General features: G+C 37.1%; 1 protein-coding gene across 1 annotated transcript in view; it reads left to right on the forward strand.

Annotated features, from left to right (window-relative positions):
- Positions 1–714: 714 nt before the first annotated feature.
- Positions 715–26,263, forward strand: part of dlc1 (DLC1 Rho GTPase activating protein) — a 111,780-nt gene continuing 86,231 nt past the window's right edge. Inside the window, exons 1-2 of the mRNA XM_067441935.1 lie at positions 715–850; positions 21,962–21,995. The gene's annotated coding sequence lies outside the window, so the exon portion shown is untranslated. The remainder of the gene's footprint in view (positions 851–21,961; positions 21,996–26,263) is intronic.

Raw genomic sequence — 26,263 nt, forward strand, 5'->3', positions numbered from 1 at the left:
GTGGTCATTATGTAATGCCTGATCAGTGTGTGTATATATATATATATATATATATATATATAAACATACTAATAAACTAAAGTCTTGCTAGTTTAGAAACAATTGATGAGGCTATAGTGTATAACCAGAATAATTTTAGGGTTAACTGTCTTTTAATAGCACTGGCTACATTAAGGGGAAAAAAAGATTAGATAAATATAATGAAGTGTTGCCTCAGCTTGTATGGAAAAGTCCTGTCTTCATTGGAGTCGGCGCCTGGTCTGCTGTGACATATGTTTTAAGAATTGTCATTTAGAGTGATGAGATTAATGTCAGTGTTGGTTTAAGATTACATTTATTGAATAAAATCTTATTATAAAAAACTGTTTTTCTCATTTCAGAGCTCACGGGAGGAGAGGGGAGAAGGAGAGGTCACGTTTGGACTCCATGGTTCTGTTAATAATGAAGTTGGATCAGTTGGACAAAGAGATTGAAAATGCTCTAAGCTCCTCCCTCAACGGCACTCCTAATTTAAAAAGGCGGATCATCTCTGTGAGTGGCCACCAATCAGAAGCTTTCATGCAAATGATACACTAAGACTTGCGATGATATATGAAATAATGGTCAGCAGTTGCTTCAGATCTTCAGTACTAGTGTTAAATCTATGTAAAATACTTGACACAAGGTTTGATGCAGTATGGATGACGATGTTACTCTTTTCTTAAACAGGAAGTTGATTTAGAAATGTTGGATTCAGCAGGAAGCCTTTCAGCCTCCTCCCAGTCTCTAAAACACCCCACTTTATCGCTCTTCATCATCACTATCATCATCAGGACCCTCTGGAACTTCTGGGGCTAGACCTAAAAATGAGGTTAGTTGAATAAAAACTGTCACTGAACAATTGATCAAATCAAATATACCTTTACATACCATGCATACTGTCTCAGGGCTCTGGAATTGGTTAATCCTGGTATCAATCATCTCTTATGCACTTTTTAAAAAGGCAAATGAAATGTCCAACTTTTAGACATGCTTTTCTGTATGCTCAATGACAATTTAAACAACAATTTAGAGTGTGCTCTTGTACCAGTAGCCTCTTTAAAGTTTACTGAGGAGAAACACACTATCTCTCTCTCTCTCTCTCTCTCTCTCTCTCTCTCTCTCTCTCTCTCTCTCTCTCTCTCTCTCTCTCTCTCTCTCTCTCTCTCTCTCTCTCTCTCTCATTTTCTTCTTTCTGAGTGGCTAAAGCTGCTGGAACATGATAATAACAGCCTTTACCGCCTGCCAACTTCCACCAGCTAATTCTCATGATCGTCCCCTCTGATGCATGCACATGTCTGTGGATGTGAGCCAGTGAGTGTTTTTTTTCAGTGAGTTTGTGTTCTGAGGTGAGCATAGTTTTCCATCTGATTACCCATTACATGCTTGGCTCCACATTTCAGAAGCACATGGCAAACAACACTTAAAGTGTCAGAGAGAGGCTGGAAAAAATGGACGAAATGTGTGGACACAGTTTAAAATGTCTGTTTGAGAGAACAAGTGAGTAAAGACAGATCTGAGTAAGTGAATGTGGGGAAGGACATATACGTTGCCGGTGTTGTTTATCATCAAAAGTCATAATGCTTTCAGCAGATAAGTCAATGTCATAAAAAACCTTTGAGTTACAGCTAATTCAGCACTTTGAAATTGGTGATGTACACTTTAAGTGTCTGACAGACTTATAATAAAAAAATATATAATTTATAATATTTAAAAGTTATGATGAATTTAATGGTAAACACTTTACAATGACATAATGCATTAGATAACATGAACTACAATTAAACAATATGTTTTACAATATAAGTGTGTATATTTGTAACATTTATACATTTTTGTCAATGCTAATAAAAAGCAGTAGCGATGCTATTTACACAAGTTTTAATAGCAACTAGATTATATTTATATATAATAATATTAATATAATATATATTGCTGTCAGTGTCAGGGCACAGGAAAACATCTAAACTGTTAAAAGGACAAGTTATTGCAGTGGGCATTCAAACAGATTTTTTTTATGAACATAAGACTGACCTGAAAAAATGCTAACTCCAATTGCAGGTAATTAATCTGTCATTCGATCTCTCTCTCACGATATTCCTCTGCATAATACAGTGAGCTTCAATGAATAATATTAATGAGAACAAACATACTGTATGTTTATGTTGCTTAGATGGGTTGCTAAGGGTGTTGTGCAGTGATACACAGAACCGTTGGGTGAAAGTCATAGCCGTGTTTTATAGTGAATAAAACTATTGACCGAACAGAATCAAGGACTGGAAATGACCTTTTTTATAAAGTTAACTAAATAATACTAAAATAATTCTAATGTGTATATGCAGTACATTACAGTAAAGAAAGCTACAAAATATTTGTTTGAAATAATTGCTAATCTTCAAACCTTTTGTTCTTTTTCAAGAATTAATAAATACTTTTTAGTAAACATATTCAATTTAAGTGATACATGTTCATAATTGTTCCCAGTGTTACTGTTTTTGTATCTAATATGTACTTAAAATTCTCCTTTATCTCAATATGATCTATTTTGTTTCATCTTTCAGTCTGTAGTCATCTTGACTGAGGTAATGGAAAAAATTAAGCATGTTGCTCATTTAATGACTGTATCCACTTAAAGGGATAGTTCACCAAAAAGGAAAATGACCCCATGATTTACTCACCCTCAAGTTATATTTAAAAAGTCCTGGTTCTTCCTAGATTTATTATGGCAGTGAATTGTTGGTTCATTTTTGAAGTCCATAAAAGTGCATATACTATAACTGCTCCACACGACTTAGTTAGTGAAGGGTTAGTTCACCCAAAAATAAAAATTTCTCTCATTAATTACTTACCCTAATGTCATTCGACACCTGTAAGACCTCCGTTCATCTTCAAAACACAAATTAAGATATTTTTTGTTGAAATCCGATGGCTCAGAAAGACTTTAATTGACACTAATGTCATTTCCTCTCTCAAGACCCATAAAAAACGCCACTAAAGACATCGATACAAAGTCCATCTCAGAACAGTGATTCTACAATAATTTTATGAAGCGACGAGAATAGTTTTTGTGCGCAAAAAAAACGGAATAACGACTTATATAGTGATGGGCCGATTTTAAAAACAAAGTTTCGAACGGTTGTGAATCAGCATAACGATAGGCGCCGATATGGCTGGGCAACAAACTCAAGCCCCCCTTTTCTTATATCACATTTTTCTTTAAATATTCTAATTTTAGACTTTTAATTCATGTCCGGCATTTTGTTATGCTCTATCCTCTGCGCTTCTGCATTTGTCAGTACACATGCTTCAAGTGCTACTCTTTCGCCGTAGCTCGACTTGCGTACCGCCGACTGCTGGAATTTAGTTATTTAATCTTGATTAATGGGTCAACATAGCAGAGTGCTTAGACAGAGGTCAAGCCGATGAGAGATGATAAATGGAGCCAGAGAGAAGATCATTAAAACACTAATGTGTGGCACAGAGAACATAAGCTTACACCCACAGACATACGCATGTCGCAAGACATTCCTGTTTACGTGTAAAACTACTGTTTACACTGACACTATTCAATGTCGCTGACCATCAAGTGTGTGTGTTTGTTTGCAAGTGTGTGTCCACTCACACACCTTTTTGTTTGTGCGTTCCTGCCATTTCTAACTGGATTACATAAGCATATCTAGTAAAAGATTAGGCCTTTTGATGCACACAAGCTAACTAGAACATTCCTTTTCTTGCTCTTACATCTTTACTCTTGATAAGAGGCTTCTTTTAAAAGCACTTTAAACTATTCTGACTCTGACCTTTTGAAAATCACCCTTAAAACAGACTTTCAGCTGCTTCCTAAGTAATTTATTGCAGCTTTAGCAAGTTCTTTATTCTAATAAGTAGCTGTGAAGTGATAATAGCAGTGAAGTTGTTACCATAGTTTATGAATAATGTACCTCCGTTGCTCTTAATGGAGCTGAAATAAAAGTTTTGTTGTTTTTTTTAGATACCCAATGACATTTTTTTTCCCCGTCAAACACTTTTAAACAGCTAAACTGTGGAGAAGGCTTTTGTTCCCTATCAGTTTTAATATGTTACAATTGCCCTTTGTGATAACGAGAGAGGCACTGGATGGCAAAAGAGCAACAAAAAAAAAAATGTTTTTAGAGAAGGATGTGGAAAATTGAACCTCATTTTTGACCTTAAGCAGGAAATCTGTGTTTTCCAAAATGTTCAAGGTCAGGCGTGCTGTATCAGGCATTCTTAGAGTGCAAAACAAGGGCTTTGTCTTGCTCCATGTGTCAGAGAAAATAGAGGAAATGAATGGACACATGAATGGAATGATATCATTGATCTTTACACATCGCAAAGACCCACTTTTAGATTTTGGTTCATGTAAGCGGATTAAAAAGAAAGAGAAAGTTGTGTTTGGGGGAAGCTAGCATTCATGGACAACATCTAAGCTGCCTTATGAATTTGCTTTCTCCTCCTTCAGAATAATTTCTATACTTCTGCCATGAGTGTTTTCAGCGGATGTTGACTACTAACATTTATTCATCTCAAAAATGCCATCAGCAGTCTGAATATGTTGTACAGAAAATCTTACATGTGTGGTTGTGTTTGCCCGTCGATTACAGTCTTAGTTTCTCAGAACCCTGCATTTTTCGGCCCACTTTCATCTCGTAACTCAAGCTTGTCAAGCACAACAAGTTTAGTATATTTGGCTTGCTGCTTGGTGTTGATAGCTCATTGGCCCGGCATGGGCAGAACTCAATATATTTGTCTGAGGCCCCTGAGGTCTAAGCTTAGGAAATGTATCTGCCTTAAGGGGTTTTCATCTGTCGGAACTGGCGTCATATTTGTATATCAAACAGAGGATGGCAGCCAAAGTGAAGCACAGTCATTTGTTGACTATAAGTTTATAGGTTTGAAATGGCATGAGATTGAGAGATGTGCGTGAGAGGATCCCCAGTGTGTGAAATCATTGATAACTATAAATCATGATGTAAATATGCAAACACGTACAGGCACAGGGGAGCTGGAAACAGGTGTTATGTACAATACACACCCATAAACATGCGTACAGGGATATTAAATGAACACTCCACCGTTTTTAGAAATAGGGCTTATCCAACTTCTTTCCTACATTTAGATATGTGGGCAAATGCATTTTTGTCTCAGTGCATGCATTGTTTTAGTTTGGCAGGGTCGCCGCTAGCTTAGTTTAGCATAATGAATGGAATCCTATGTTGCCAGCTAGCATGTCCCAAGTAAAAGTGATCCAAAAACAAAACAACCTAATTACTTATTGTGGCCTGCATATTCACAACGAGTACAAATATGCAGATTAAAGGGATACCGCAACGCTTTTTCATATTAAACTATGTTATTTCCTTAACTAAGATGAGTTGATACATACCTCTCTCATCTCAGTGTGTGCACTTAATGTCTCTGACGGGAGGTGACGATCTGATAGCATTAAGCTTAGCCCTGTTCATTCACTATGGTACCAAACAGAGATCAAGTTAGAAGCGACCAAACACCTCCACGTTTTCTCTATTTAAATGCAGTTACAATAATAGTTGAACGATCAAGTATGGGGACATAAAATAAAACGCAGCGCTTTTCTAAGCGGATTAAAAAGCAGAACTATAATATATGGTGGAATAGCACTTATGAGAATCCTTCGACTTGGTGCAGTAAAAAGTCATGCCTGAAAAATCCTCCCTCACACCCCACAGGGAGGATGTTTCAGTCTGACTTTTTACTGTGCCGAGTCAAAGTACTCTCAGAAGTGCTATTCTGCCATGCATGCACTTAAGCAAAATGCATTTGCCCACATATCTATATGCGTCTCTGTGTGAATGTCTTTTTAGCCTCTGCCGTGTCATATGAACACAGACACTCAAAGGTCACGGCAACCCGTCAAAATAAAAGTTTAATTTAAACATTAATACATTGACAGAATATATTAGGTTTGTAGTTGTCATTGTTGCCAATTTTAACACATTTGTGTGTTGTACCATTTGTCAAGCGATAAAAATTATTGTTTTAACAGTCTAAACATGCATTCATTTGTTCTTTCATGATTGTCTAGTTTTACAGCTAATGCACAGGAGAAGTTTTAAGAACAACCCAGCAAGAATCACCCAGAATACCAAATTCATTAATGGTAAAAATTTACTACATATTGGGTTTTCTCAACAGCCCAGCCTGCTGGGTTAAAATGCCACTGGGTTAAATTAACCCAGCATGTGTTCTGTCCAATATTTACCCAGCGCTGAATTGCCAATTGGGTTGTTTTTTACCCAGCCATTTTTAGAGTGTGTGATTTTGGAAGAATTTAATAATATGTTTGAGTTCATTTTAAAATCTCTTCCTTTTGATTGTAGACTTTAGTGTCTTGATAAATCTGAGTTTGTGAGATTGCGATATCTTCTGAAACACACATGTGAGAATTTTTACTGGGGAGCACAAGATGTTAGACAAATATCCATTTGATCTCAGTTGATTCTCATTGATGTATCCACAACTTTCCCGAACATTGTAGCCGAAGCTCGTTGGGCATTGAATGGGGTGCGTAGGGTGCTAGGCAACATGTCAAATGGGTCCGTTTATGCTGCATGGTTTATGGAAGCAAGGTTTCAGAGGTGTGAGACCCAGGCGCTCAGCGGCGCTCAGCGGCGCTCAGCGCTCATTAACCCCGGCGAGAGCAGCCTTAACTCGGCTCGTCCTTCTGACGACTGCCGCTGCCTGGCAGAAGCCCCTCCCATGACGCAAATTTGCGTCTGTTGTGTAGTGAATGAAGCGAATGGATTCAAAATGTTTACGAGTCCAACTTTGCGCGAATTGCACTATTTATTTGCGTCACTCGCGTCTGGTGTGAACGCAGCATAACTTTTATGTGTGCTTAAAGTTGTGGATAGGACTAGTCATGTGATTTTGTGTTGCATACAGTGTATGTTATAGGTAGAGTAAAATGTATAAGTGAAGAGTTCAGATGCAAAAGCCTCAGTCTGACATGTTTTCTTTTAAATTAGCATTTTTCATCAGGTGCCTATGTTTAGGTTAAGTAATTTCACTTTAATGGCAATGAGAAAGCTATTCATCAGTTATTTAAATGCCTTATTTTCAAAAATGTCACATTGGTACAAAATTCATTGGTATTTAACAAATGGAACTGTCTAATCTTTAGTCCATCTTTGTTTTTTGTTTTTTTACAAAAACCTCCAAGTCCACCTTTTTGGAAAGCAAGTCATAGCAAACAGTTGCAAAACCAGTAAATTGAAACATCGCAAATGATGAAAGCAGAATTTAAACTGTAACAATGAAGAAACTGATCCACACAGTAGAGAGATTTTTGATGCAAGTGATGTGAAGACTTGTGTTAGTTGCTTCTCAAGAAATCTTGTCATTGTGACCGTATCGATGGACAAAGCATGATAAAATCTCGCAGCACATATTTTAAAAGCCGTCTCATACGCGCACTGTCATTCTCTTTTAAATCATATGATTCGATTTGCATCTTCTGATTGTTTCTGTGAATTTAGAGGATTTTGCTGACAAAGGGAAGTGGCATTTAGCAGTTTCTGCTAACAAACAAACACATTTCTGAATGGGCTGACACTGGGATTTAGCGTATTTGAAGTGTTTATCTCACCATCTCATATTAGACAGAGGTGTTGTTTTGCAGTTTTTGCATCTGAACTCTTACACAGATTTATTCAAAGTATAAGAAGAAAAATGGCAAACCAAAGTGAACATTTTAGAGGTTTTAGGATGGATGTACAAGGCCAAGTATAAATTCTAACTGCCCCTACTCGACCCACTCCTAGTGGGATTCAAACCGGGATTTCTGGCATGGGAGTTGGGCATGCTAACAAGGATGCTAAAGGCTGCAGACTCTAGCGTCAGCCATTAGCGTGCCTTTTGAGGCCAGGGGAGTGAGGTTTACACACACAGCTCTTACTGCTCTTCATCCGTTACACAGACAGCATCGGTCTTGCTCTTGTCTCTCTTTCTTGGACCACTGTGCCCGGCAGGGTAATTAGCCCCCTCCTCATGTGCCTCTGCATGGCACCCTAATCCTGCACCATAGGTTAGCCTCATTTCTTGTTTTCCCAAAGTGCCGTCTGCTTAATTCAGCATCTTCCATTGTTATTGGAGCCTGGATTATATTGGATTACAGGGATTAGCATCCTGACTCTCTTTCTCTAATCCACGGAGTCAATTAGGGCTGGAAAAAGGGGAAAATACCAGCTATTGTAAGGTTAGTGACATTTGATGGGAATGTTTTTTACCCTAAGTGTAGGACTCTCCAGAAATGAGACGTAATTCCTAATTGTGCCTTTTTAAATCTTTTTGTATTGAACCATGAACCTTTCCAGCCTATAGGGAATGTGAATGTATTTCATAAAGATAGAAAGCTGTCCCTTATTGACCAGTTTCATTCAATTCTAATTTTGATGTTTAGTGTTTTACGGTACAAACTGTTCCAAACCAACGGATGATAGTGCCTTGAAAACCCCCAATGAGCATGCAAAAAGCAACTGTGGCCAAACAACACTTAAAATACTATTAGCTTGGGATCAGTTATTGTCCTTGTTGTGTCCTTCGTAAGTAGAATTGTTACAAATAGTTTATTCTGTGGTATCCTCATTGTCCACTGCTGCACTTTTACTTCCTTTGGGTGCCTAACCGTCATATTGTACAGACCATACCACATCCACAAAAGATTGTAATATATTTGTTTACAGTAGGATAAGACCATTTTTTATTTTGTAGTATGGTAATGATGAGTTTGTTTGTTCTAATTCTCATTAAAACGACTGGACCGTTTCCACATTCAGTTTTTAGCTTGGATTTAAGCTTGTAATGTCATCAGTGATCACTGAGTCAGGGATACAGTTTACACCATGTAACATGCCCTGTGGGACAATTTACATCACATCCTGCCAAAACGGTTCACATAAAACATATGGAAGTTATTGTGGGGTAAAGAAGAGGGTGTTCTCACAGCGCAGAGGGAGAGGGAAAAAAGAGGGGTCGTTTTTTCCCACGTTTCTCAGTGCACGTGCAGGAATGCCTTCATTAGTTATGGAAAAAAAGTTTGAGGTTTGGGGGATATAGATAGCATCTGTGTGTCTACATACTCAAAAAACAGTGTGTGTGTGTGTGTGTGTGTGTGTGTGTGTGTGTGTGTGTGTGTGTGTGTGTGTGTGTGTGTGTGTGTGTGTGTGTGTGTGTGTGTGTGTGTGTGTGTGTATACATACACCCTGCTATTTTGCAAGGTATCCCACTTAGAAATCATGGAGGGGTCTAAAATTGTCATTGTAGGTGCCCTGTGAGATGTCCACTGTGAGAGACACAATCTAAAAAAAAAAAAAAAAATCAGAATTTACTATTTATTTGTATGATACAGCTGCAAATAAGTATTTGAACACCTGTCTATCAGCTAGAATTATGACCCTCAAAGACCTGTTAGTCTGCCTTTAAAATGTCCACCTCCACTCCATTTATTATCCTTAATTAGATGCACCTGTTTGAGGTCGTTAGCTGGATAAAGATATCTGTCCACCCCATACAGTCAGTAAGAATCCAACTACTAACATGGCCAAGACCAAAGAGCTGTCCAAAGACACTAGAGACAAAATTGTACACATCCACAAGGCTGGAAAGGGCTATGGGGAAATTGCCAAGCAGCTTGGTGAAAAAAGGTCCACTGTTGAAGCAATCATTAGAAAATGGATGAAGCTAAACATGACTATCAATCTCCCTCTAACTGGGGCTCCATGCAAGATCTCACCTCGTGGGGTCTCAATGATCCTAAGAAAGGTGAGAAATCAGCCCAGAACTACATGGGAGGAGCTGGTCAATGACCTGAAAAGAGCTGGGACCACCGTTTCCAAGGTTACTGTTGCTAATACACTAAGACGTCATGGTTTGAAATCATGCATGGCACGGAAGGTTCCCCTGCTTAAACCAGCACATGTCCAAGCCCGTCTTAAGTTTGCCAATGACCATTTGGATGATCCAGAGGAGTCATGGGAGAAAGTCATGAGACTAAAATAGAACTTAAAAATACTTAAAATAGAACTCAAAATAGTGTTTGGAGGAGTACCATCCCAAGAACACCATCCCTACTGTGAAGCGTGGGGGTTGTAGCATCATGCTTTTGGGGTGTTTTTCTGCACATGGGACAGGGCGACTGCACTGTGTTAAGGAGAGGATGACCAGGGGCATGTATTGCGAGATTTTGGGGAACAACCTCCTTCCCTCAGTTAGAGCATTGAAGATGGGTCGAGGGTGGGTCTTCCAACATGACAATGGATAGCCAAGGAGTGGCTCTGTAAGAAGCATATCAGGGTTCTGCCATGGCCTAGCCAGTATCCAGATCTAAACCCAATAGAGAATCTTTGAAAGGGAGGTCAAACTGTGTGTTTCTCAACGACAGGCCAGAAACTTGACTGATCTAGAAAAGATCTGTGTGGAGGAGTGGGCCAAAATCCCTCCTGCAGTGTGCAAACCTGATGAAAAACTACAGGAAATGTTTGACCTCTGTAATTGCAAACAAAGGCTACTGTTTCAAATATTAACATTGACTTTCTCAGGTGTTCAAAAGCTTATTTGCAGCTGTATCATACAAATACATAGGTAAAAAATCATACATTGTGATTTCTGGATTTTTTTTTTTTTTTGATTATGTCTCTCACAGTGGACATGCACCATGACAATTTCAGACCCCTCCATGATTTCTAAGTGGGAGAACTTGCAAAATAGCAGGGTGTTCAAATACTTATTTTCCTCACTGTATATAGAGTATAAACGGTAAATAAGGTCACCTCTGGTTTGTGTATTCACAGAATATGTGTATAGGTATCTTTATTGTTACATTTATCTTTAATAAACACATTTGTATCTGTCAAAGAAGGTGCAGTAAGAATGGTCATCGAGACACACACACACACACACACACACACACACACACACACACACACTCATACATACCCACTCAGACTTTGGGTGGGCCAGTCTGACCCCTACCAGCTGCACATTCTTAACCAGACTAGGGGGTTGGTATATTTTGCACTCAACACACACATACACATCGTGCACATACATATTCGGTATCTTCGGTATCTAGATTTGTATGTTTTCTCACATTAGAGTAAAACACCCTAACTCCAAACATGAGCAACGTGTATGAGCAAACACCACAAATTACCAATAATCCAAAAAACAATAATACATTTTCCAGTACATATACCATAATAACCGTCTCCATTGTTCACTGTTTATATACTATAATTACATATAATTACTTGTGAAAAAGAAGTGCACTTAATTGTGATAAATGTGCACTTGTGCTGTACTTAAAATCTTTAAATTATTGTTTTTTCAAAGTTGTACCTGCAGGTAATATAATATTAATTAAATAAATGCAATATACTGTATACTTAAAGAGAGTGCACTTGCATTACTATATTTCTTCCCACACTTCAGTAGGCTGCACTTTCAAAAAGGTCACTTTGGAATCTTGTCAAATGCAAAGTTACATTTTAAAGTTCATTTTAAATTTGTAAATTTTTTTGTATTTTTAAATTTTTTGTCATACTTTAGAGAAGCACACCTATTTTGATGTCTTCTTGAATAATATACCAAAGCACATGTAAAGTACAGTGTTATTTTATATTAACGTTAATAGGCCTATTTTAAATATACAAAATTGCAACTTCATCATTACAAAGCTGTTTAAATTCATGGCATACAAGTTTCAATAAAAATAAAAAACAATCACATTTCCCATATTACATATTTAAATTTACCATAAATACTTGTCAGTACATTCAACAGTACACTCCTATTATATTTATGGAATTATGGAATTACATGTAGGCCCAAATCTGGTTAAAAAAAAAGCAATTATAAGTTCAAATAATTGCACTTAATTTAAATGTAAACTATAATATATTTTATATATTTTGTATGTTATGTCCATAATACATTTTAAGAGTATACTCATTTTTCACAAGGACTGTCTTACATTTTGACGATTTTGGGTTTCTTTGGTTTCAAAATCATCACGTCTGACTTCAGATATTTCTAGTAATAAGAGTGAATGCTAACGTTCAATGTATTTCTACGTAATTCTACCTTACCAACTGTTTAAATGTGTTTCTGTTCAGTGTTTGTCCCACATCGTACATACACACACACACATCGACACACACACAAACACACACCACACCACACACACACACACACACACACACACACACACACACACACACACACACACTAAGTACTTGAGTGCTCTGCACTGTTGTTTTTCCTGTTGGACACCTGATACGACCTCTGATCCCTAATGCCGTGACAACCTGTGCCCAGGGACCTTACAGGCCAAAAAATGTGACCCAATCCTGCCCCGTAATGACTGGGGACACATACTTGCACACACGATTGCATACTTAAACACACATACGAAGAAAAAAAACCCTCTCACTCTCATGACTAAAATGTAACATATGACATTTGTGTACTTGGGTGGTCCAGTGCTGCTGGGCAAGTGTGATGGACCCTGAGGAATTACTGCATTGTAAACAATTTTTCAACACACAATTTTAAGACAGTGAAATGTTCTAGATTCTAGGCTGTTCTGAATTTTTAAACTTAGGTTTAAAAGACATAAACAAGTTCTTTGATAAACATCTATGACCTTTGATGCATGTCTAGTCTTTATGCTGTATTATTGATTTTTATTGAATAAGTATGGTTTCACCTATAATAAACTACATTTGCATAAAGCATGCATATTTGTCCTTACCCATGCTGATTCAAGTATTAAAAACGTAATTTAAACAAAATGTAAGATACATTTACAACTGATAAAAATGTGCGAATAAATAGCAAATAATTGTGAGTTAACTCATGACAATCATATGATTATTTGCGATTTAGATATTTTAATCAAATGAGAGCCCTAGTGCTAATGTGTCTTTAGTGTGTTTCTACATGGCTGCTAAAGCATTGCTAGATGGTTGTTCACTGGTCGCTTACTGTTAGCTGGCTGAATTTGCTCAAGTTACTGCTTCAATGAAAATCTATGGGAATCTTTTGTTCGCCGAGTAATAGTTCACTTTCAACGGACTGCCGCATGACATTCATTTCAGTAAGATCACACGTGGGAAATAGTAATAGTGATGCTTGTCTGTTTTGCTGTTTCTTCTATTAGTTATTATTTTCTGCCACCTTGTTCCCTGTTTCCTCTTCATCTTTTCTTCTTTTGTTCTGAGCTCATTTTAACCATCTTCCCACTTGTATGAGGGTGGTGGGTGGTGTGTTTGGGATAGCACATGATAACAGTGCTCTGACTCAAATATAGTTATTCTGAGTATGCCAGAAGCTCTCCGAAGTATTAATAGTATTTCAATGTCGGTGGCCTTGTTTCTGTAAATTTGGGAAAACAACAGGCCCACACATAGAGGAATGTAGAGTGTGTTACTGTGGTGGTCGCAGTCACGCTATGGTAATATGGCTAACTCTCCACTGCATCATGTTTCATAGTATATGTAGTCTCGTAATTTCACATTATGGTTGCGAAACCTGAGTTGACAGGGTTGTGGACGTTTTTAATGCACGTTGTGGTATACTTTGTGCAATACTTTACAATAATGTTGGTGTTGGCAATGACATGCATATGTATTTATGAGTGTATATGTGTGATTTACTGTTGATAGCTCTCAGTGTGCCAGCATGGGACTTTTTTTGCCGTAAGCTAACATTGCTAAGATCATTATTTAGGTGTAAATCATTGTTGTTGTTGGGTTTTTGTTGTTGTTTTTTTACTGATGTCTATCTGTGTGTGTGTGTGTGTGTGTGTGTGTGTGTGTGTGTGTGTGTGTGTGTGTGTGTGTGTGTGTGTGTGGCCTGGTAATCCCTACGTTATAGGGACAAAATGTCCCCACAAAGATGGCAATATCCTTATCCTTATCCTTGTGGGGACATTTTTAGGTCCACATGAGGAAAACATCTTATAAATCGCACAGAAGGAGTTTTTTTGAGAAATTAAAAATGCAGAATGTTTCCTGTGATGGGTAGGTTTAGGGGCAGGGGCAGTGTAAGGGGATAGGATGTACAGTTTGTACAGTATGAAATCCATTACGCCTATGGAAAGTCCCCATAAAACATGGAAACACGACGTGTGTGTGTGTGTGTGTGTGTGTGTGTGTGTGTGGGGGTGTGTGTGTGTGTGTGTGTGTGTGTGTGTGTGCGTGTGTCTGTGTGTGTGTGTGTGATTCAGATAAACCATTTCAGGTATGTATGAGCAACCATGTGTGTGTGTTCGTTCTGTAGACAGATTAGATGCAAGACAGCGCTTTATCCAGACATCAGTATCAGCACCATCAACAAGGATTGGAATGCAATGGTTGGATATTTGACCTAAGCTATGGAGAAATAGTGTTATCGGGTAGAATATCTTTTAAGGAGGGGAAAAGTCTTCAGTCTAACTTGAGCCTTTCAGAAATTAGGTGTATTAAAGGTGAAGTGAGCTATTTTGGTAACACTTTACAAAACGGTTTCATTATTTAGTTAACATTAGTTCATGTATTAACTAGCATGACCTATTCATGAGGAATACATTTGTTACTGTATTTTTTTAAATCTTTGTTAACTTTAGTTAAAGGTGTCATGAACTGGCTTATATATATATGGGTTTTACATTCAAAAACATCATAACTAATAAGTAATAGAATATTTTCTACACTGGTTTTGAGGCTCTCTCCAAAACGCTAGGCTTTTGATGGCACTGGTGACTTGGAAGAAAACGCCCACGGCTAGGATTGGATAAGATTTGCATATTTAATGAGCTTCAGCTCCTTTCATATCTATGCCCCTGTCAGGGAGCATACCTGAGGGAGAGGTTGTTTTGAAAGCAGCAACCGGAATGTCTGAAGTACGTCTTTATCAAACAAACAATGATTTATTTCTCATCCACCCACAATTGATTGGACTATTATCTTTGTATTGCATGGCCCGCACGATCGTTCGATATAAATGCGAACTGCATGCACACACATACACGTGCATGAGCGCACCCTTCAAATGTCAAGTCAAGAGAGGGAGAGAATAGCAGAATAAGAAAGGAATATTACAAAATTCATCAGCCTGCCGTTGGGCTTCCCAGCTCTGAAACTTACAGGATATTGTTATATTACCATGACCTTTTATATATAAAATGCTCAAAGGAAAGTTGATTTCTCAATTCATCACCCCCTTTAATAAATATACAGCTGTTTATGATTTGTTCAGATTAGTTCAAAGTATTTTTAACTAATGTTAACAAGATTTTAATAGTATTAGTAAATGTTAAAATTAATGTTGACAAAGGTAAATAAATGCTTTGAAATTGCAGTTCATCATTAGTTCATGTTAACTAATTTAACTAATGAACCGTATTGTAAAGTGTTACCGCTATTTTTTTTTTTTTTTAGATGAAAATAATTTGTTCTTGTTCCAGCTTAATGCAAAAAGAAAAGGTGCGCTCAGGCCATGTCATAATTACCGTAATGAATCTGAACTTCAAAAAACTTCACGTGCTTGTAAAACTTGTAACCTTCCCCCCTCCCCCAAACAATCTTGTGTTCAAGGAAATTATTTGAAAATACGTATTATATGTATTAAATGGATATATGTATTTTGTCAATCAATTAAAAAGTTCACTTTTAAAAATCAGCATGTTTCAAAAAATATAACAACTTTATATTTAAGCGAACTTTAAACAATCCTCACATAATGTCACCAAATGTCATATTTGTGCCCTTCCTACCTGTCTAACAGGAAGGACATACAGAAATTGAATAAAGTTATCAAACAGTCTGCACTGCATAAATTATAGATTAATCTGTATAGATTAAAATAATAGATTAAAGCTACAAAAGTTCTTTAGTCAAGAGCAGTGAGTAATTTTCTCTGTTATCTTTATTCAGATAGCATTAGTGGCTGCTCTCACTTTTAGACCTTCCACTGCTGCACATAATGTGGATTTTTTCTTCTCTTCTAATGAACTCTTACCATTCATTTAAGACTTTTTTTTAACTCATTCGAGACTGCTCTTATGAGGATACTCGACAAATGTGGCATTTTGGCATAATTGTTATCGTTCGTGTGCAGGATATTGGCACGCGTCCTGCGTTGTGTTGCACATAGACAAGGACGTTCACAGACAGCGCATTTTCTTTGTTTTGGCGTGCTTGAATGGTTTAAGAGCATTTGTATGAATAAGAGTGTGATCATTTGTAATGATAACACTCCTTAGATACCCCTCACATACATGTATATAATACCCAGGATGCATCTGACTTTATGAGGGGCGGATGGGTGGAAGCAAAATGAGGGCATGTTAACAAAGGCGAAAGAATGTGAAAAACAAAAAAAGAACAGGGTAGATAAAATAAGACAATGTGATAACAGAGGGCAATAAAGGAATTGGGGAGAGGGATATAACATGAAGAAACACAGAAGAAAGAGCTAGATAAAGAAGGATATGCTCTGATGTTTTGAGGAGAAAAGCCACATTCTTCATATAACAGGATGCATCGCTCTTTTGAGGCAGATGATGGAGGTGTTTCTGTCAGTATGATCTGTTCCAGGGACTTTGGGATTACACAAGGTCAAAGATCAGCGGACAGAGCAGGAGTTCTGTGGATGAAGGTCACCCGGAGACTGAGACACCGACATTCCTTTGGAACCACAGAAATTCCTGTTCTGTCTGACTAAAAAGTCAACACCAACGAGAAATGAACAATAACTAACAAAGGAACAGTTATTAATAGCCATTGCTCTTTCAGGAAAGAGTCATTTAGTTAATTTTATACAACTCTTTTAGCTTTGAGGTCATCTTTATGCTAGTGTCAGTGTTATTTTAGGATTATTTCTTATTTTAGTATGGGCAGTTTTTTTTTTTTTTTTCAAACCTAATTGCCTAAGCACAATTTTGAAAACAAAACGAATGTTGTCAAAAGACTACACACAATACACACATCCACACACAAGAAGCAGAACATACCAGTGTTTTTGCAAAATAAAACATTTAAAATGCTACAATAATTTAACAAAACCAAATTTTGACTGTATCGCACTCATGGGTCATACAATTCGGTTTGAACCACTTACACACTGCTGTGCATAATCTTAAACACTTTTATCATTTCTACTTTTTCTAGTCTGGGTTATACCATAAGGGGTAATTATACTGTAAGTATTTTTAATTAAGGGTTAATTATACTGTAAGTATTTTTAATTAAGGGTTAATTATACTGTAAGTATTTTTGAATTAAGGGGATTATACTGTAAGTATTTTGAATTAAGGGGTAATTATACTGTAAGTATTTTGAATTAAGGGGTAATTATACTGTAAGTATTTTTGAATTAAGGGGTAATTATACTGTAAGTATTTTTGAATTAAGGGGTAATTATAATGTAAGTATTTTTGAATTAAGGGGTAATTATACTGTAAGTATTTTTGAATTAAGGAGTAATTTTACTGTAAGTATTATTTAATTAAGGAGTAATTATACTGTAAGTATTTTTGAATTAAGGGGTAATTATACTGTAAGTATTTTGAATTAAGGGGTAATTATACTGTAAGTATTTTTGAATTAAGGGGTAATTATAATGTAAGTATTTTTGAATTAAGGGGTAATTATACTGTAAGTATTTTTGAATTAAGGAGTAATTTTACTGTAAGTATTATTTAATTAAGGAGTAATTATACTGTAAGTATTTTTGAATTAAGGGGTAATTATACTGTAAGTATTTTTGAATTAAGGGGTAATTATACTGTAAGTATTTTTGAATTAAGGAGTAATTATACTGTAAGTATTATTTAATTAAGGAGTAATTATACTGTAAGTATTCTTTAATTAAGGAGTAATTATACTGTAAGTATTTTTGAATTAAGGGGTAATTATACTGTAAGTATTTTTGAATTAGGGGTAATTATACTGTAAGTATTCTTTAATTAAGGAGTAATTATAATGGAAATATTTTTGAATTAAGGAGTAATTATACTGTAAGTATTTTTGAATTAAGGGGTAATTATACTGTAAGTATTTTTGAATTAAGGGGTAATTATACTGTAAGTATTTTGATTTAAGGGGTAATTATACTGTAAGTATTTTTGAATTAAGGGGTAATTATACTGTAAGTATTTTTGAATTAAGGGGTAATTATACTGTAAGTATTCTTTAATTAAGGGGTAATTATACTGTAAGTATTTTTGAATTAAGGGGTAATTATACTGTAAGTATTTTTGAATTAGGGGTAATTATACTGTAAGTATTCTTTAATTAAGGAGTAATTATAATGGAAATATTTTTGAATTAAGGAGTAATTATACTGTAAGTATTTTTGAATTAAGGGGTAATTATACTGTAAGTATTTTTGAATTAAGGGGTAATTATACTGTAAGTATTTTGATTTAAGGGGTAATTATACTGTAAGTATTTTTGAATTAAGGGGTAATTATACTGTAAGTATTTTTGAATTAAGGGGTAATTATACTGTAAGTATTCTTTAATTAAGGGGTAATTATACTGTAAGTATTTTTGAATTAAGGGGTAATTATACTGTAAGTATTTTTGAATTAAGGGGTAATTATACTGTAAGTATTCTTTAATTAAGGGGTAATTATACTGTAAGTATTTTTGAATTAAGGGGTAATTATACTGTAAGTATTCTTTAATTAAGGGGTAATTATACTGGAAGTATTCTTTAATTAAGGGGTAATTGTACTGGAAGTATTTTTTAATTAAGGGGTAATTATACTGGAAGTATTTTTTAATTAAGGGGTAATTATACTGGAAGTATTTTTTAATTAAGGGGTAATTATACTGGAAGTATTTTTTAATTAAGGGGTAATTATCCGTGTAGTTACGGGGCAAGTATGAACCTGTGCCAGACAAGTCGGTCTGAGTATTTGACAATCTGCTCAGTTACTGGGATTTTCACGCACAACCATTTCTAGGGTTTATAAAGAATGGTGTGAAAAGGGAAAAACATCCAGTATGCGGCAGTCCTGTGGGCAAAAATGCCTTTTTGATGCTAGAGGTCAGAGAAGAATGGACTGACTGATTCAAACTGATAGAAGAGCAACTTTGACTGAAATAACCACTCGTTACAACCAAGGTATGCAGCAAAGCATTTGTGAAGCCACAACATGCATAACCTTGAGTCGGATGGACTACAATAGCAGAAGACCCCACCGGGTACCACTCATCTCCACTACAAATAGGAAAAAGAGGCTACAAATGAGTCTTGATTTCTGTTGAGACATTCAGATGGTAGAGTCAGAATTTGGCGTAAACAGAAGGAGAACATGAATCCATCATGCATTGTTATCACTGTGCAGGCTGGTGGTGGTGGTGTAATGGTGTGGGGGATGTTTTCTTGGCACACTTTAGGCCCCTTAGTGCCAATTGGGCATTGTTTAAATGCCACGGCCTACCTGAGCATTGTTTCTGACCATGTCCATACCTTTATGACCACCATGTACCCATGTACCCAAAAGTATTGATGACTCATTATCTTATACTATGTAGATTTTTGTCCAATCAGATGCTCCCAGCAATGAAAATGTCCCACCAAAAACTTCATCCTGCAACTGACTAGCATGGCAAGCATAGTATGGAAAACCATGTTTTTTTGATGACATATAAAGTTCTTTAATATGTCCTACCAAAGCTTACACAGTTCTTTGCAAAGGTCATCAACAAGATCCACAAATGTGCTAAATTTGGAAGGCATAATAATGCTTGCCAAGCAGATTCATATTTTATTTTTTTTCCAGGCAAAATGCTGTGGCTGAAATAATCACTTAGACACACTTTTTTGGTATTTTTCATTTGTGCATTTTCTACTGAGACGTGCCGACATGGCAAAACTATGCAGTGGTTTCTTTGTGTCTCATACCCTCGTTGTTGAAAAACAAACTTTTATCAGCGTTATCAGTAAGTACACACATGATCTAACAAATTATGGATAATCATAAACAGAGATAAAGCAGGCATTTTAAATATAAGCATATATACATAATAATCTCTCTTTCTCTCTCTCTCTCTCTCTCTCTCTCTCTCTCTCTCTCTCTCTCTTTCTCTCTTTTCTCTCTTTCTCTCTCTCTTTCTCTCTCTCTCTTTCTCTCTCTCTTTCTCTCTCTCTCTTTCTCTCTCTCTCTTTCTCTGTCTCTCTCTCTCTCTCTCTCTCTCTCTCTCTCTCTCTCTCTCTCTTTCTCTCTCTCTCTTTCTCTCTCTCTCTTTCTCTCTCTCTCTTTCTCTCTCTCTCTCTCTCTCTCTCTCTCTCTCTCTCTCTCTCTCTCTCTCTCTCTCTCTCTCTCTCTCTCTCTCTCTCTCACTCACTCACTCACTCACTCTCGTGTGTGTGAGGAGTATCTTCTGGTTCAAAAGGAGGAGGGTGTTTTCAAGGTTGAAGAGGCTACACAAATGGCCTTATTTCTTGGCCAGCTGCACTTGGTGGGGATGAACACACACACACACACACACACACACACACACACACACACACACACACACACACACACACACACACTCGCACACACAGACATACACATAGTGTCTTACTCACAGGGAGACAGGTGGTAGGCTAGTTTAAACTGGCTTGTTTTGAAATGTAAACTATGTTAATAGAGTTACATTGTGAAACTGAACTGTTTTTGCCTCCCTGGATCCTGATGAAATGTAAAATATGAATTCACAAAACATTATCTGAATTCCATTTCAGGAATTTCATACTTAGGGCCAGATTTGCTAAACAGGGCAAATTAGCATGATAGCGCAATTCCATAAATGCACCGATGGCAGTGGACTACTGACAACACGCAAATGAATGAACACAAGACATGCTTTTTTCGGGCGGTAAATAATGGCACATACACCAGTAAGTTTACGAGGCCAAACCTTTTTAAATTACCTTGTGTTGTTCATTTAAAGGTGCACTATGGAGCTTTCCGTCCACTAGAGGGCGCCTATTCAAAACAAATCGTAGTTTGATGACGCAAAGTGTGAGCGCAGCATCTTGGGAGATGTGGTCTTCTCATCACAGCCGGTGGAAAATAGGACTCGGGCAGAAATCACGTTCATGCATGCGGTTATTAACGTTACTGTAGTCTAAAGCAGAGCAGGACCGAGTGTTATGGACCTGAGCACAGCTGCTGGAGCGATTGTTAAACAAATACCCGCCTCGCGAATACCGGGACTTTTATTATGAAGGGATGGAAGACATTCGCCGGGGAGATCACAGATCCGGTCTTCCGGTTATGATTTTGAGGTAATGGAGCTCTGTTTATCATATTAGATGCATTTAAGTGTGTTCAAAATGATGTTATGACTTTACTCTGTGCGTTCACTTGTTCACACTGCTAAGAGTAAAGCGCTCCTGCCAAATAAAAGCCGAAACCGAGGCTAATGCAGATATGACGCAACTGACAGGCGACTCCCTCAAATGCAATGTTGAAACGTCCCTGTCCTTAGTTAAAATAGCAATTTTCTCACAATTTACAAATAGTTGGAAACTTCTGGGATATTGTAGGTACTCAACTGAACAAAATATATAACACTGGCCTAGTGGTTTTTGGATATTTTACTGCAAAAATACTACATAGTTCACCTTTAAATATTCTCCTCCCATATATTTGCGCCTGAGAGGGAAACTCTTACAAATACATGTGCAATAAGGTCAGCCGCAAAAATAACTGTTCCCAGGCCTTTTCAGCGCTGATTTATCATTGTGCATCTTTGGTAAATCCTGACAATAGTTTTCTAACGCCAAAAGAGGGTCTGTGCTGGTATAAACTGTTAGTAAATCTGGCCCTTATTTTTTAACCTTATTGTATTTCCTTGTCATTTGCAAAATGTAATTTTTTCTTTCTTTATTTACTTTCTTTCAGACCTCTGCTGTACTTTCTGAGGAAGACAGAGCGGGTAAGTCCACATGATCTCAAGTTCTATTATCATAACCTACATTAAGCAGTAGAAGCGATAAAGGATGTATACAATATGGAAAGCAAAACTAAAGACTAAAACTAAAAACTAAAGAAAAAATAAAGAAAGATATTAAATTCAATTAATGTTTTCAATATTTCTTTCGCAACAGTTTATCATAGTGAAAAATCTTATTACGAAAAAGGTTATGAAAAACTTTTTTGAGATTTTGTAAATCCGAATCAAGTCAAGACATACAAGCTTGCTTTCCCACCAAAGTATGTCAAGTGGTAGCTCTGGATCTGTCTTAAACACTAGCAGATGTTATTTAGTCAGATGATAAGCTGCTTGCTATCAGAACAGAGACCTGTAGATGTGTCTGGAAATTAAAGATTACAAGAGTGATATGTATCTAGAACAAACCTCTTTGTTCCTTATGGATACATGACCATTTGCTGGCTAAAAGAAATGCTTTGTTGGGGCAGAGCAAAGCATTTACCCTGATTTCGGTTTCACCCTCAGGCTAAGGACAAATGTAGCATGCTAGCTATTAACAGATAGCTGTTAGCCATTCGCTGATGCTCATGTGGTCGTTTGATGTTCACTGACTACTATATATCAACTGTTGTACTTGTGTTGTCATTTATTGTGTAGGCTACTTTTTTTGAAGTTGTTTCTCAGTAACATCAATGTTGCCTGCTACACTCCTCACCAAACATACCATAACTGAACGTTGAGATTGACATTCACTATGATACAAATTTATATAAATAAACAAACACTAATGTTCTAAAGTATTATGGTTTTTGCTTTTAAAGGGATAGCTCACCCAAAAATGACCCCTAATTTACTCACCTTCAAGCCATCCTAGGTATTTATATATATATATATATATATGACATTTTTCTTTGTATCGGTGGACCGCCTTCTGTATTCAACTTAAGAAGAAAGCATAACTGGCGTGACGATGATGTCGGATGTAGCATTTAAAACTGTGAGAGGGCATTACACTTTCTTCATAAGTTGAATATGGAAGGTGGTCCGCCGGAAGCTAGTTATTTTACTTTATAAAGGTTTAAATATGGATATTTGTCTTGCACAAACTCATAGATTTGCTTCAGAAGGCATTTATTAACCCCAAAGAGCCGTGGGGACTACTTTTATAATGGATGGTTACACTTTTTTGGGCTTCAAAGTTTGGCCTGCCATTTATTGCCATTATAATGTTTGGAAGAGCCAGGACATTTTAATATAACGCGGATTGTATTTGTCCTGAAAGAAGAACGTCATATACACCTAGAATGGCTTGAGGATGAGTAAATTAAAGGATAATAAAAAAAAATAAAAAAATGGGTGAAATATCCCTTTCAAGTTAGTGTAAGTGTACGTGTTTACCAGGGAGACAGTAGAATCAATATGCTTTAGGGATGACATTTGTAAAGAAAACAATCTACAACACTTGAACAGAATATCTTTCTTCGTCATTTTCAATAAAGCTTTAATGTTATGAATCTTCGCAAAAAGTATGAAAATATTATTAGTTGTTTGTGTTTAGAATTCATAATATGCAAACAGAAAGGAGTAAACCACAAAAACAAAAAGAAATTGAAATAATTACACGTAATTTTCATCACATAATGCTATTAAACACTTTTGTATGGATTGCATTTTTATTTTATTTTTTGCTGTTCGAAATAAAAAAAATAAAAATAAAAACACATTACATAAATGAGATTGTAAATGACTTTCATAAATCTCCTGTGATGCATGTATATCGAAAGGTAGGTGACGTGTGGGTGGGAAACTTTTGGTCAATCAAGTTGACCAGACACCAGACAAAACATAAGATATCATTCCGCTTTGATCCCTGTGTCTCCCTGGAATCAATACCAGAAAGCAACAGGAGCTGGAGACTGTCTGTCTCCACCATCTACTTACTTATAGTTGTCTGTATGCAATGGAGACAAAGGGATGAAAAGACATTGCATCATGATTTTTACTGTTGATATTATTGATATCCCTTGCAAGCTCTGAATTTTGAGATTTGTGTGTAGGCTATTTTACATTATGTAATGACCCCCTGTGGCTCCGTGGCTTGGTATTCTGGTGTGTGATGGATGATAAAATGCAGGCCAGATTTTAGCACAATGGCCCCCTGTTCCAAAGCACATCAAAGCTTCTCTGTATCAGGCCAGGAATGTGGGGTGCACAGCCTGGTTACATCACGCAAACCTTGCCCCAAGATGGAGAGCATTCATGGTTAATTTCCGGGTTGTTATGGCGATGGACTTTTGGGTCACAACACTGGAGACAACACTATTTCTGTTATGCAAGGAAAGTGATGCCTATCATTTCTTACTGTACTATCCATTTCCAGACTGGGCTAAAACACCACAGGGTTTTGGCGGGAGCAAAAAAGACCAAAGCTGTGTTTATGTTTTTGTGTGTGAATGATTGGTGAAGTTCCTGTTATCTAACACAAGCTTCAAGGCCATGTAAGTCTGACACTGTTACTGCAGTTTGCATTCAGGGTCATTTTAAGGGGTCTGTGGCACCAGACTGAGGCATCTTGCTGAGGTCTTCACTTTTCCTTGCTTAAGTGTAGACACATGTATGAGGTTGGAGGATTGAGATTTGTAACCTCGTAATGGCATCTTATCTTTAGAAGACTATGTTGGGGTCCTCACATGTTTTCACATTTAGATAACCACTGTAGTATTTTATTTAAAATAGAAATCTTCTGTACCAATGTTAAAGTCTTTACTGTGACTTTTGATAAATGTACTGGATTTATTTAAAGCTGCAGTCCATAACTTTTTTGGTAAAAACATTTTTGAGCAAGTACATAACTAGCCACTATTCAAAATGATCTCCTTACCTTAGCCTGATTCACAACGGTAAGCTTGTAATAATATGTTATAATTTAAATGGTACTGGTAGCTTTCCACGCCAAATTTGAGCTTGTCTTTGATAAATTACGTCACGTCTGTACTAGGGCTGTCAACGAATATTCTAAATTCGAATATATATTCGAATAGTTTTTAAAAAGTGAATTTCGAAGGTGAAAATTAATATTCGAATAAAAAAAAAAAAGCGAAAAAAATCCCCGCCGCGGTAGTTAGAGGCGTAGGCTGTCTGCTTTGCGAGTGAGCGCGCGCCTGAGGGTTCAGGGACAGGTCACAGGAGTCGTACTGTCACTGCTGAAAGTTGACGCGTCTTGCAGGGAAGATGGCAGAAAGTGCAGAGCCCAACTCGACTGCAGCAGAGAAAGAGATTTTAACTCCATAATCTAAAAAGCCTGGAAGTACGTTGGATTTTGGTAGGTAGGAGGTAAAATTGTTGAGCCGCGAGATAAAGTTATATGCAAGCTATGTAAGATACAGTTTGCATACCATGCCTCATTTTAATAATAATAATTAATAATTAATTACATTTATATAGCGCTTTTCTAGGCACTCAAAGCGCTTTACATAGAAGGGGGAATCTCCTCAACCACCACCAATGTGCAGCACCCACCTGGATTATGTGACGGCAGCCATATTGCGCCAGAACGTTCACCACACACCAGCTGATTGGTGGAGAGAAGACCGAGTGATGAAGCCAGGTTATGGGGATTATTAGGAGGCCATGATGGACAGAGGCTAGTGGGCAAATTTGGCCAGGATGCCGAGGCTACACCCCTACTCTTTTATCGAAGGACATCTTGGGATTTTTAATGACCACAGAGAGTCAGGAGCTCGGTTTAATGTCTCATCCGAAAGACGGTGCTCTTTGACAGTATAGTGTCCCCATCCCTAAACTAGGGTGTTAGGACCCACACAGACCACAGGGTGAGCGCCCCCTGCTGGCCTCACTAACACCTCTACCAGCAGCAACCTGGTTTTCCCAGTTGGTCTCCCATCCAGGTACTAACCAGGCTAAGCCCTGCTTAGCTTCAGTGGGAAACCAGTTTTGGGCTACAGGGTGATATGGCTGCTGGCCAAATTATTTAACGTTATACAGAAACACTAAAATGTTGGCTACTGTACTGCACTGACTGAAGAGATATTTTATAAATAAAAATAAATGCACTGCTTCCACTGGTTTGATTATTTGCTGTTTTGTGTCAAGGAAAAGTTTCATGTTTAGCACAGCTCGCTCGGAGCATTTTATGTGCTGTAAAACTTCAGTTAATATTATTAATATTTGTTTCAATCACTGAATGAAGCCTGCTATATTTGGGACAAGAATCGCAAGTCTCACAACCTTAAATTGCTTGCACAAAAGTC

The sequence above is a fragment of the Pseudorasbora parva genome, chromosome 4, assembly GCF_024679245.1.
Source record: "Pseudorasbora parva isolate DD20220531a chromosome 4, ASM2467924v1, whole genome shotgun sequence".
NCBI classification, from domain to species: domain Eukaryota; kingdom Metazoa; phylum Chordata; class Actinopteri; order Cypriniformes; family Gobionidae; genus Pseudorasbora; species Pseudorasbora parva.